This window comes from Spinacia oleracea, chromosome 6 (genome assembly GCF_020520425.1).
Source record: "Spinacia oleracea cultivar Varoflay chromosome 6, BTI_SOV_V1, whole genome shotgun sequence".
NCBI classification, from domain to species: domain Eukaryota; kingdom Viridiplantae; phylum Streptophyta; class Magnoliopsida; order Caryophyllales; family Amaranthaceae; genus Spinacia; species Spinacia oleracea.
This window is the reverse complement of record NC_079492.1, coordinates 65338625-65352914: the sequence shown is the minus strand read 5'-3', so window position 1 is coordinate 65352914 and position 14290 is coordinate 65338625. Positions and strand designations below refer to the sequence as shown.

Sequence of the window (14290 nt, the reverse complement as noted above, 5' to 3'; positions counted from 1 at the left end):
CGGGGTCTGCGTCACTAGCCGCGCAGGTCCTCAGTTTTTCGACAAAAAAAACAAAATAAAATTTCAAAACAGATTCGTCCACTTCTATCGGACGGGGCGTCCACCCTCAGCGGACAGGTTCGCCATCTTCAGCCGGCGGGGTCTACGTCACAAACCGCGTAGGTCCTTATTTTCAAAAAACATCAAAACAGATTCGTCCACTTCTATCGGACGGGGAGTCCACCCTCAACGGACAGGCTCGCCCACCTTCAGCGGGCGGGGTCTGCGTCACTAACAGCGCAGGTCCTTAGTCGCTGCAGCGATAACTTTTTTCGGTTTTCCCTTTTTCCAAAAATTAAAGGATTGGTTTTCCCTTTTTCCAAAAATTAAAGGATTGGTTTTCCCTTTTTCCAAAAATTAAAGGATTGGTTTTCCCTTTTTCCAAAAATTAAAGGATTGGTTTTCCGTTTTTCCAAAAAAGAACGATGTGCTGGATTTTCCTTCGTTTTACGTCCTATAAAAACAAGGGGGTTTTCTCGTTTAGCTAGCCCTGAAAATGAGAATCTTTTTTTTTAAAAAAAAAAACGTTTTACCTCGTGATTGGGCTTGGCCAGGCTCAATTACACTTTACAGCTTTAATTTCGAAAAACATCTGTAGCTACTCCCAATGACAAAGTGAGGGAGTTTTCTACGCCCCTTTAGATTCTTCCAATGACAAAGTGAGGAAGTTTCTATACTATCAGTTGACAAATCCCAATGACACGTGAGGGATATGTCGACACTTCAAGTGATGACCCTTAAGTCAAATGTTATCACTCGGGGGCTCGTGAGACCCTCGCAAAACAGGTCACATACACCATGGCTTGTGTGACGCACTCCGTCTAATACTTTGACCATCGTCTTACTCCAAGACTCAGTCAAAGTGGGGGCTAACTGTAGACACCTACTTTTGTCCCCGTTCCCGCAAGGGAAAGGTTCGATGATGAAAGCATAAAAACTCCACTTGACAACTCTCCTATAAAATAAACGAATCTCGATTCCCCATTTCATTTCACCCGAAACCTGCTATTTATGGAAACCTGCTTTAAATAGTAATTGCCGTAAAAGGTAGCTTCTAAAAGTGGCAAATCATAAAGGATAGAAACCTGTCAGAATTAGGTGTTGCACTCCAACATAAATCCTAAATGAGATAGAAAACTGCGAGAATCCTATTCCTAATAGGATTCGGAAATAAGAGTTACGTATTAATTAAAATCCTAACGAGCCTAGAGTTCGTAACGGGCCCAGACGCATTCCGTCATAAAGTTGATACGCGCTAAAAGACTCGAATTAATCTCAAACTCTACGGATTTTAGGAATCCGAATCTGACTAAACAAAACTGCCCAGACCCTATTTTCAACGCCTGGCTCTGGGCGCCGAAATCTTCGGCGCCCAGGCTTGGGCGCTGAAAATACCTGGGTACGTTTCTTTTCCTAATTCTTTGTGGATTAGAACTCTGCAATTCTATCTTTCCACGAACTCTTCCCTATAAATAGGCCCCTAGTTTCGACGTGAAACGACACACAACAACACATATATTCTGAGTATTGACTCCAACCCTTAGCCTAAGCCTCTCGCTGCGAAACTGTTCACGCGTTCTGTCGCAATCGATCCATATATCGAACAGAACGTATCCTGTCCCATAATTGAGATTCGTTAAATAAAAAAGGAGAAATAGCAAAGTCAAAGTGGTTAGTTTTCTGAGAACCGTGACGCACCTCTCAAGGGTGCGTCGTAATGTGTCCCTTTTCGATGATTTAACTGCTTTCCTCGCCCTTTTTATGAACTGTTAAACTAACCTAATCTGATTGTTCTATCACACCTAACAAATATAATATTTTTGGGAAATCGGATTATCATGCTAGGTCCCTTAATGCTATTTAAATCAGATAATCACGATCGAATTAGTATTATATGTTGCATATTGCTAAAATCAACTCAGATTAGTTTAATAGTTAACGCATGTCCCTTCAATTATTTATGCTGAGCTAGTAAGGATATCCTGCCTCTGGAGTTATCGACGAGCGAATTACTCCTCTCGGTAGTTACAGTCCCCCGAACCCTCAATCTCTACCTTGCGGGTGTATATTGAGAGATCCCCACACCAGGGATCACAAGGGAACCTACGGCCGTCGTGGTCAAACATAATTGCACTCCCTTTATGTCACGATAACCGGGTTTTGTCAGTTTTTCTCATTGTTGTTAAAAACTGAATGGCGACTCCTATATTACTAGTCAATTGGGTGTATACTCACAGGAAATCCAATTACACTTGATTGAATAAAAAAATCGTCACACCCACGAGGGACAAGGTCACGCATTAGCCTCGCGCTTTTTCGACCCCCTCACAGTGTGAACGATTTACTGCTTGGGTTATTGCCGTTGTTCCGACTGGATTTCTGTCTGTTTGCTAGATTTTCCTACTTGAATACAGAGTAAACAATTTCTCTACATGGATGAGTTGGATTTTTCCAGCTTCTTTTATGATGCATATCTAGGTTTCCTATATCTCGTGTTGGTCTTGGAAAGTAAGGAGAGGAGAATCCTCCAACCATGTTGGTGACTTTAGCTAATGAGGTGCATGTCTTTATGCGTGTATATTGTATACTAATAGTATGTGTTCGCGTCAGAAAGATAAGGTTTGTGTTTCGTGGCTGTTGAATGTATCCTTTATAGTACAATCTATTATGAGCGAGGTTTATTTTCCTTTGTTTCATAATTTATTTTGCCAAACAAGGTTCTCTCTCTACTTCTATCTTGGATAATTGAAATTTATGATGGCTGAAATCATGTTTGAATGTACAGATTTATTTGCAGATTGTCAGAGACCTTCAGACTTTATGGAATTTGGACAATTTTTGCATCCAACTTCTTTTAGAAAACTTTACTCTGTTAAACAATTCACTATCAAATATGAAGTATTGTTTTTAAGTCATCTAACTTCATTGTTGCTTGTTCAAAAGTTCAATAACTTCAATTTATAAATGAAAAGGAAATGACAATTTCTACTTCTAATGGTGTTTGTGTTGGATACAATCTTCTTTGCATACCATTAAACCCAATATGTTACGGAGTACTAGTAGATTATCACTTAAGAGTTGAAAATTACAGTTTTATCTTTTCTCCCCCCGTCATGTTTGTTCGTTCACAGTCTCACTTTTAACCTTGGGTATTCAACTTTAACTAGACGATGTAATCTTCTGATTGTGTATGGACTTTATGGTGTATTATCATTGGCTTCATGGAAGAACTATATGTCAGTAGAACGCTCAAGTTACACTCTTTAGGTGTTTGCTATTAATATTAGAAAATAACTACTACAGAGTACAATGTTACAAATAATTCAGGTACGATGTTTGAATTGTTTAATTTTACTATAATATTCATCTCGTTTTAAGTTTTAACTGTTTTTCATTTAGCCTTGCACCTCTATTGGTATTAATGTTTATCATTGTGTTTATGTTCTCATCTATGTGGAAATGTTAGCCATTAATTTGTTTTGAGTAGGTTTTGGACTCCATTTTTTGATTTTTTTTTAATGTCTACAAAACCTATTAGGCAAGGCTTCTATCTAAGGCCGACTGTGAAAAGGTTAAAAAGGCTTCATCATGTGAAGCTATTATACCGGACAATCAGACATGACTCTACTGTATATTTGAAATGTACAAGTAGCAGAGATTCAGAGAAATATCTTAAATCGTAAGCATAACTGTAAGAAGACATGTGGTAATTACCCTCTGAAGATGTATATCTCTTTCAATTATTTTTACATGCTTAAAGGGTCAGAATCATGCATTTTTGGTAGGAAATATCTTGTTTCACATTGGTGATATTTGTTACCTTAAAGGAACTTCCCAATTTTTAACCTTTCACATGTAAAACACAATCTGCCTCAGCATGATGTGGCAAACTCTATCACTGATTCTCTGTCTTGTTTCTAACCCTAATTTCACCAGCAACCCCTATATAATGTTGTGCTTTTCCTTGTTCTAATCACTCATTCTAAAATCTCCTCTTCTTAATTTCTGATATCCTCCTCCTCTCTTTTTATTCTACAAAGTAGCAAGTTAGCATATGCATATCCATAAGGATCAAGTTTCTTTTATGCTTGCTACAATGAATTGTCCAAGGAAGAAGAAAAAGAAGAGATATGTGCACCAATATATATCATATTGCGTCAACGATTTACCAAAATAGTCTATTTCGAAACGGAGGTATACCATCTAACTTATCATCATCGAGTATCCGTGATTTGTTGTTGTAAAATTTGTGCTCTTGTTAAAAGTTCTTTTCTTAAAAAATTGTTTTGTTCCCTCCAGTTTCCTATCTTTTAAATACCGACGGAAAAGTATTGTATCATTTGTTTTTACTTATGCTTCCATTTATTTTGTTATTTGCAGGTTGCCAACCTTGAGAATGTGAAGTACTTTTGAATGTACTGAAACATTCGACAAGATTTCAGAATCTTACTCTGGACCTTATGATACTTGGGATGGTGATAAGTTTGGGGATATGTCATCATTTCCACACTTGGGTCAGTGCCATATACCGTGCGTATGTAGAAGGGTTGAGTATAGGGTTCAGTTATACAAAACTACCATTATGTTGTATCTTATTATTTCTTTTAATGAGATTATTACAATTGAGGGGCAAGAACATCTATACCAGTTCAGGAATGGCATTCCTTATGAGCAACTGAATTGAACCAGAGTTTGCGAAAGGGCACCTCATGTCAGATCAATTTCAGGCTGCCTAATCAAGTTCAAATTCGTCAATCTTTCCCCAATGCCGATTCCTCAATAAAATGTCTAAAGAAGTGTGATAATCTACATTAGAAGGCAGGACGCTTGATTTGGCGATGGTTTGATTGAATATGTGTTCGAAAAATACATGCATACTATATGTTGTAATACTAGTAGGAAATGATGTGTTGGTTTATTGATTTATTAGAGGGTAGGACGCTTGATTTAGTGATGTGTGCTTGTAATTAAAAAATGTGCATACAATAATACTTATTTGGTTCATTACTTGCCCTTTTTTATTGTTATTTTTTCCTAGTTATAATATTTGGTGATTTTAGTAAATACTCGATGTTTTAAATTGATTACCTTCAATTCTAAAGGCATGTTGTGATATGTTTGTGTTTTATTTGTTTCAAATATTCTGATTTAGTAAAGGGAAAAACAAGCAATTACTCTTTCGACACCTAATGGAAGTTTTGTGGATAGTTTTCACTTGAGGACAACAAAGGGCCCTACCGTAGACACGAGTTTGGTCCATTCGAGAATGGGGATTTAGGTTGGAACTTGTATAGGTATATTATTGTTGAATACCATTGGAACGAAGGCATTACTAGGTTTAGATGAGTTATTGTAATAGGTAATCACTCTTATCATTTCGCTCATTTAAATCATTGAAAAACGAAAATGATACTCCGTATTAACCGATCAAACATTTAAACCTTTCAACGGTTTGCTAATTTATAATTTTAAGGCCTATTAGTTAGTTAGTTTCTAGACGTGACTTTATGAAGATCGAGCCAAGTTCTTTGTTATTTAGCGTCACTTTAAGTATGATTTTTTCTTATGTCATAATGTTACTCATTCTTAGATTTGTTAAAAAGTGATCTAATCTGACACAATCGAATAAAAATTAAAGTGACCTAAGAAAGAATAATAATTAAGCTTGCTTAATTCAATTACTAAGTTTGAAATATCAATAACGTCTTAGTTTAGTGATTAATATTTCATTCGATAATTAAAAAACACTAAACTTTAATTTACTCATCTTATTAAAAAAACAAAAAATAAAAATTATTAATATTATTATGGACCAAGTTCACGCACAAATAATACCAAAGAAATCGACGTATGATTTTGGTATTCCGGCCGAGTGTCTCTCCAGTTCTTTAACCTCTACTTCCTCCACCGCCATCGCCGCTTCTGGCCGCCTCACCTACTAGTTCCTCCCTTCATTAATCCGATCAATTGTAGAGAAATGAAGATACTCGCCGTATTATTGCCGCCTTCTCAGCACGTCCTGGCCTTTCGCCTCCCAGCAATAGCAGCGGCGCCAGCGAAGTCGGTACAATACCGAGGAGGTAACTATCGTTTACATTTTGAAGGTGAAGTTTGTAGTTTCAATTATATATTGTGAATTGAATTAAGTTCTGTGCGAAATGGCAGGGGAAATCTTTTCATTTTTCTTGATGACTGATAAGTTTCCTTTGTTTGAAATGCTTTAATTTCTGTTCATTTTTTTAGTGGAAGTGATTTAGGTGATAGGAAATTAGTGTCGAAGATAACCTTTTCGTTATAAAGTGGTTAATTTGGGATGATATTAGAGGAGAAGGTGTCCTGAACCCTAGAAAATTATATGAGCTTATTTTTGTTAACTGTGACAATGTGATTTTATTGGATTCCCGCGGGATTTTCGTCGAGGGATACGTATGAAATGGATTGAGATTTAACCTATTGTAGACTGTAGTAGCAACTTCAGGTTCATCAAAATTCAAGCTATTTATAGAGCTAAGCTCGGCTGACCCGAATTTCACAACAAAAAAAGTTGTTTAATTATTTTTCTTGCCAATATCAGTATAACGTGTGACGGCTCTTCTTACCCAATTAGTGTCAAAATAGCTTTTTGTTAAAAAGTAATTAATTTGGGATGGTATTAGAGGAGAAGGTGTCCCGAACCCTAGAAAATTGTATGAGCTTGTGTTTCTGAACTGTTAAGTTGTTCTTTCATTGGATTTCCTCGTGCTTTTCGTTGAGGAAGAATGACGCAATGGATTGATTTGACTTGTTGTGAATTAGAAGTGTTCAAACTAATTTGTGATAATAACCATTAACAATTACGAAGATCAATTAAGCAAGCAAACCAAACATGAAAACGAAGACAAGGAAATTTACCGTGGGAAACCAGAGCATTGGGAGAAAAACCCATAAATCCACTAGAAAGAATGTCGAAGATTTACAAAGAGATTATCAAGCTAAGATATTTTCACCTCACAACTCCACCTCACTTAAACCTTAAGTGTATGAGCTTACAAAAAAGACTTTCTCTCTCTTAAATCAACAAGCCTAACTCTAAGACAAGCATACTATGTATAGTGCTAGGGTATATAAGACAATCCAAGGGTTCTAAACAAGCCACGTCCCTTGATCAAAACATAAAGAGAGGGATATGGCAAGAGACGGCGCGCCCACTTGATCACGCAACGAAAAAGAAATTTCTTCCACCTTCCAAGCCTCTCCTTATGCCTCCTTAGTTAATTGTCCATCAAACTCATCTCCACACAACCACACTACATCAAACCCCAACGCTATTGTAGTAGCAACTAAGGTTCATCAAAATTCGAGATATTATGGAGCTAAGCTCAGCGCAGTTAACCCGGATTCTACAACAAAAGTTGTATAATTACCTTTCCCGCCAAGATCAGTGTAACGACTCTTCTATTTAACTCCCTACATTCGCACCAACAATGTAACAGAACTAACTTTCTATTATACCTATACAAATAGACATGGTTTACCATTTATGGTAATAGTAATTTTGGCCAGATGTGTTAATTTTGTGATTGGAAGATGTAAATGTTTACTTAAATCTTTCATGATCGCTGCACAAACTAAAACTACCATTGTTTATTCCATATATAATTCCTTTTTAATGTCTATTCTCTCCAAGTGTTTATTGACTCAGCCCATGGATCCATGCTGTTATTGCAATCTATTAATGATGTCCTTGTATTGAATGAGATTATGTAATATGCCGTTGGTACTAATGGATCTCAATAGTATAGATTGTTTGCTAGATTGTTTTACTTGAATTTATAATATGCTAATAACTCTACATGGGTGGGCAGTTAGTAGCAATATTGATGATCTGGATCTTTTCCGGCTGATTTTTTGATTCATTGTTAGGTTTATGATGTTCACATGTAGGTCTTGAAAGGTACAAGGAGAGTAGAACCTCCAGCCGCCTGCTTGTCTCGGTATTTTGTAGCCGTGTGATTGATAACATCGAAAAATGATCAAATCTTTTGATCTAGTTCTTGTTGTACGTCTTTGTAGGATAAAGTTGTCATTTTGGCTGTTATATCATTACATGCTTGAAACTGATTCTCAATTATCTGTGATATATATAGTGTGCTTGGCCTACAGCCTACTCAGTTTAATTTCATTTAGCTGGGATAATCTTGCTCCTCCCCTCTTTAAGGTTTTTATGGTTTTTCTGCTTATCTTTTTTGAAAAATCTCCCCAGGATTTGAGATTTAGAGAACTTTCATCATTCTCTACGTGTGTCATTCATGAACTCTGGACAGTGAACAATGAGTTATTTAAATTGTAGATTTTAAATGTGTTTGTCTCGTTTGAGTTGTCTGCTTAGTATTACTATTTTCTTTCTTTGCCCTTCTTTCTTGAGTTTTCGATAATATTAGGATATACATGCGCTTCTTATTCATCCTGCAGTGAGCATTGATACATCATTTGGTTAAGTTGTTTGGCTATGTGATACTGATAAGGGACAAGGAGACAACAAGAGAAGACTTATTGATACATGTATTCTGAAATAAAGATAGTACCCTTTGCTGAAAATGATTACTCCCTTTTATCCTTTCTGTTTGCACCATCCCCCTTCTCATACCTTGTAGGCTTATTTAATCAAGAAAGGAGTATCACTGAATAAGTAGTGGTTTGAATTTGGACCTCCTCCTATGAACTGTGATTATCCCTTTTATATTAAACTAGGGAAAGACTACTTAGGAGTTGTCTATACAAAATTCTCGAGTTTGCTTTCAAGATTTAATTCAATCTACGATACTAATGAATTTCAGACTGTTGGCTAGATTTGCCTACTTGAATACGGAGTAGATAATTAATCTACATGGATGGACTGTCTGTAACAGGATTAGGTGGATTTTCCAGCTTCTGTTATGATGCATATCTAGGTTCCCTATGTCCCGTGTTGGTCTTGAATTTTAGTAGAGCAGAATCCTCCAATCATGTTACTGATTTTAGTTAACGAGGGTCATGTCTTTATGCGTGTATGCTATAATACCAATAGTATGTGTTAACCTCAGAAAGATAAGATTTGTGTTTCGAGGCTGTTGAATGTTCCCTCTATAGTAACCATCTATTATGGGTTAGGATTATTTTTCTTGGTTTGATAACTTATTTGGCAAAACAAGATTCTCTCTCTATCTCTGTCTTGCGATTATTGAAATTTATGATGGCTTAAGTCATGTCAGAGACCTTCAGACTTTTTTTCTCTCTGTAAACACTTTACTATCAAAATATTGTTTTGAAGTCATCTAACTTCACTATTGCTTGTTCAAAAGTTCCATAAAAGAAATGACAATTACCAGCCCTAATGGTGCTTTACTGTAGTAGCTAACTGATAGGTGCTGGGAGTAACTTGAACCCAATATGTTATGGGGTTGTAGTAGCATTATTGATTCTCACTCAAGAGTTGAAAATTACAGTTCTATTTCTTTCTCTTCATGTTTGTCCGTTCACATTCTCGCCTTTTATTTTGGGTATTCAACTTTAACTAGGCGATGTAATCTTCTGATTGTGTATGGACTTTATGGTGTAGCATCGGTAGCTCCATTGAAGAACTATATGGCAGACGTAGCACTCAAGTTACACTCTTCAAGTGCTTGCTATTTGAATACGGAGTATTCATAAATAACTATTACAAAGTTACAAATCATTGAGGTACGTTGCATTTGTTTGGAACTTTGAATTTGTTTACTATAATATTCCAACTCGTTTGAACTGTTTGTCATTTAATCTCGCAACTCCGTTGGTATTAAATGTTTATTGCTGCTTATTTTCTGATATATGAGGAAAATGTCAGCCATTAATATGTTTTGAGTAGGTTTTGGAATCCATTTGTTGTTTTTTTCGAATGTCCATAATTTAAAATAACCTACAACAAACCTATCAACTATCAAGCAAGGGTATCTAAGGCAGACTTCAAAAAGGTTAAATAACTTCATCATGTGGAGGCTGTGGAGCTAGTATACCGGACATGGCACTGCTGTATATTTGAAATGTATAAGTACCGGTGAACATCTTAAATCGTAGCTATAACGTTTGAAGGCATGGGGTAAATGGGTAATACCTTCTGAAGATGTATATCTCTTTTGATTTTCTTTCACATAGTTAAGTTAACTGAATCAAGCTTTTTTGGTCCACAATTTCTTGTTTCACATTGGTGATATTTGTTACCTTATTGTTTACACCTCAAAGGAATTCCCTAAATGGAAGTATATCAATGGTCAGTTTTTTTTATGGAAGCATATCAATGTTCTGATTTTTTTTAATAACAATAATCCATATTGTCAAAAACTGTCTATGGGGTGCTTAGTTATTTTTATTTTTTACGGGGTGCTTAATTTTTTCATTTTTTTACCTTTCACATGTAAAACACTATCCTTGTGTCAGCATGATGTGGAAAGCTCTATCTCTAATCCTGTGTTGTTCTAACCCTAGACCCCTAGTTTACCAGCAGTCTCTATATAAATGCTGTTCTTTCCCTTATTCTTATAACACATCTCATTGTCAATTCTCTTCTTTTGATTTCCTCCTCTCTCTTTTGGTTCTACAGGGTAGCAAGTTAGCATGGAGATCCACATGGATCGAATAGCTTTTATGCTGTTACTTGCTACCATGAAATGTCCAAGGAAGAAGAAAAAAAAAAGAGATCTATGCACCAATATATATCATATTGCTTCAGCAATTCACCAAAATAGTTTCTGTCGAACCGGAGGTATACCATCTAACTTATCAATTGTGTTCATTTATTCAATTTAAAATATTTGTCAATATTGTGCATCTGCATGGATGTTTATATGATGATGTTGGCCTGCATTTGTTGCTTCCCTTCGTGGCTTTTGGTTATCTTTCTATGGAATAACTTTGCTTGTGAAATTCAACCCTACAACTTTTGACCTTACATAAGATTTTTGTTTTGCAAGTCTGTTACTGCTTTATAATTTTTCTGAGATTTTATTACTCTCAGATTAACTAACTTCCATCGAGTTTCCGTGATTTGTTGTAATATAAACTTTGTGCTCTTGCTAAAAGTTCTTTGTTTTAAATAAATATCAGGGATTCCTCTCGTTAAATTTAACCCTTGAGTTGATTTGCCTACCATGTTATCATTTTATCCCATGGTTTTTTAAAATCGCGGTTTGATTATCATAATCTTGCGTTTTTCGTCATTGATTCAAATTTGAGGTATAATCTGAAAATTGTAGAATCTTTTACTTATGCTTCCATTTGTTTTTGTGATTTGCAGGTATGGAAGAGTAAAAGTTTCGAGAAGAGGTAGTGATGTTGCCTGTGGCTGTGACGGCTTCCGTCTGGTGGAAGCTATATCCGAGACAGACGCCATCTTGGTGCGTTTGTTCTTACAGCAACCAACACCAACAGGGACGTTACGGTGGGTACCACCTTGAGTCCAGTACCTCCTACAGCCCCTACAGGGCTACAGAAGTACCTAGGTTGAGACAAGCTGTAGTTTTGTGATAACAGAACTTGTTTATCAGCTGAGTCACAGCTGGGACAGAGGTGTGGTAACGAGTTGTTGTCGTGTCCATCGTCGCGTCCCCCACCAGCATCCTGACCTTGCCACTCGCTGTGTTTATCCTCTCCACCTCCAGCACCAGCACCAGCACCACCGCCACCGCCACCAGCACCACCACCACCGCTACCGCCACCATCACCCAATAATCTGTTCCATTTTTTGGTTAGGTTTTGGGTAAAAGTTGGTTACCCAATAATCTGTTCCATTTTTTGGTTAGGTTTTGGGTAAAAATTGGTTGTTCACTTGTTTGTGAGCACAACCAAAGAGTTCTAGCTCTTAGGCTCTTAGGCTCTTAGGCTCTAGCTATGTAGAGACTAGAGTAGAACTTGCAAATTGAAAGTAGGGCAAGCAGAAAGAGGTTGTCACCTAATTCTCTTGCATAAAAGCTATGATCAAATGTGTTGAATCGATCAAACTTAATTGTAGTGATATTTATAGTTTATAAAGACTAGAGGTTCTTACAATGTTAGTTCTCATACATTTAAGGTATGATATCAGCTATTTATTGAGATTTGTCAGTTCTCATACATTTAAGGTTTGATATTAGCTATTATGTTACACAAATTCTTATTTATAAGTGGTGTACAATAAATATTGTATAACGGAGTAAAAGTTGACTCAAAATGCTTAAAAGTTACATTTATATATGTAAAAGTTATCTATTTTTTAATGATAAATTTTTTCATTTTAATAAAAATTATTTCTTCAAAATCAATAATAACATATAAATTAATCATTTAACCCTTTAAAATGTTTATCTATCAAGTTTTTATTTTTATAATATAAAAGTTACAAAAAAGTAGGTTAAAGTTACAAAAAACTGCATAAAAGTTATCTTGGTGTACAATAAATTTATTGTACAACTTGTGCGCGCAAGACCTTTTGATTATGTTAATATGAAATTTCTTTATTTATCTATACTTTTTTTATAATTTAATATTTTCAACATAAATGTAAATCTGGAGTATGAGTTATCGTACATGTTTTTTAAAATTGAAGTGTGCACCCCATGTGCATGGATCTTATTAGTCTTACCAGGATATGCTCATAATCTCATATATTGCCACAAATATCGTACTAAACATGATTAACGTATGATTAAAATTGTGTGGGATCTTTACTCTTACGATAAATAGATGAACGCAGTTTATTGGTTCTTCCATCTTCAAAGGTTTAGAATTTTCTTTCACTCCTCTGTGTTGGCTTCTTGACACTTTAGTTGAGTTGAGCTTATTTCATAATCAACTTTTAATATTAAGAAATTTCTCAAAGAAAGTACAAGTATGATATCTTCTTTGATTGTATACTCCTTATGAATGAAGAATGAAGGTCATTATTTGGGTATATGAGTTTAGACATGGGTCATATGGCCAATTAGCTGCATGGAATAATATCCTATGGCTAACATAGTAACATGGCCTCGGTCCTCGTCCAATTCAAGATTTTCTAACTACTTAAACTCATATTTAGAGTAAAAATCGACTCGATCAGCACGCAACTAAAGCACGTGGAAAACCGTTGAGGTTACTTAATTCAACTAATTATGGAGTAGCTTTTGTTTTGCATTTTTGTGCATACTAAACTTTCCGACAAAGAATAAATCCAAGGGAGAATTCCAATGTTTACAAAGAAATCAACTTTGAAAAATAATCCGTAGAAATTTCATTGGAAGAAGTAAAATTTTCTACGGAGTACGGAGTAAGGTTTACCACTTCTCAACTCTCTGACTTACTACGTATTTGACACTCGAGCGGTACTACGTATTTGACACTCGAGCTCGAGCCAGTCAGGCTCTGAACCTTGTGTATGATTTTGGTATTCCGGTGGGGTTTCTCTTCAGTTCTTAACCTCTACTGCCACCGCTGCCGCCTTTCCTGCCCACTCACTTGCTATCTCCTCCCTTCACCGATCCGATCAATTTAGAGGAATGAATATTCTCGTCGTATTATTGCCGCCTTCTCAGCCACTTTTCTGTCGCTTCGCCTCCCAGCACAATAGCAGCGCCGCCGGTGAAATTGGTAGCAATGCCGATTAGGAAGCCAATATTTTTTATCACTCTGAAGGTAATTTGCAGTTTCAACTTTCAACAATTAATTTTGGAACCTGGTCATATTAATTGTGAATTGATTTATTGAAATTGCAGTGGATTTTTTTAAGTTATCAGGGATTGATATATTTTTTTAATTGATGAGTCGTTTGTTCATTGATGGGATGGCAAAAAAAAAAGAAAAGGAAAGGTTTGTTTGAAATGCTTTAATTGAGTTCTTTTTCTTAGTGGATATGTGGTAGGTTAGAGGACATTAGTATGTTCTATGGCTGCATTTGTGTCGAAGATAACGCCTTTTTTAGTTTAAAGTAATTAAGTTGGGATGGTCTTAGAGGAGAAGGTTTCCTAAACCCTAGAAAATTAGAGCTTGTGTTTGTGAATTGTGATAATGTGCTTTTATTGGATTTCCTGCGAGATTTTCGTCGAGGTGTAAGCGAATGCAATGGATTTCCATTTGACCCATTGCAGTAGCAACTTTAAGGTTCATCAGTGGTGATCAAACTAGAAAATAGAAGAAGTGAAATAGAGAAGAAGAAGAAGAACATGTTTCCAGAGAGATAATTTAGAGTGATAGAAGGAAGTAGAGAGGTTTTTTGTATTATGAATAACCAATTACTAGTTGTTCCGGG

At 36.0% G+C, this 14290-nt stretch overlaps 1 long non-coding RNA gene across 6 annotated transcripts; it reads left to right on the top strand.

Moving 5' to 3' along the window:
- Window positions 1-5856: 5856 nt before the first annotated feature.
- On the top strand, window positions 5857-12123 carry LOC130462783 (uncharacterized). Of its 6 annotated transcripts, XR_008923565.1 has the most exons (5): window positions 5861-6119; window positions 7963-8077; window positions 9617-9738; window positions 10634-10795; window positions 11327-12123. It is a non-coding gene; the product is annotated as an uncharacterized lncRNA (long non-coding RNA). The 6 variants fall into 6 exon arrangements; XR_008923562.1 differs by having other exon boundaries at window positions 5857-6119; window positions 7963-9738; XR_008923563.1 differs by having other exon boundaries at window positions 5857-6119; window positions 7942-9738.
- Window positions 12124-14290: the final 2167 nt, after the last annotated feature.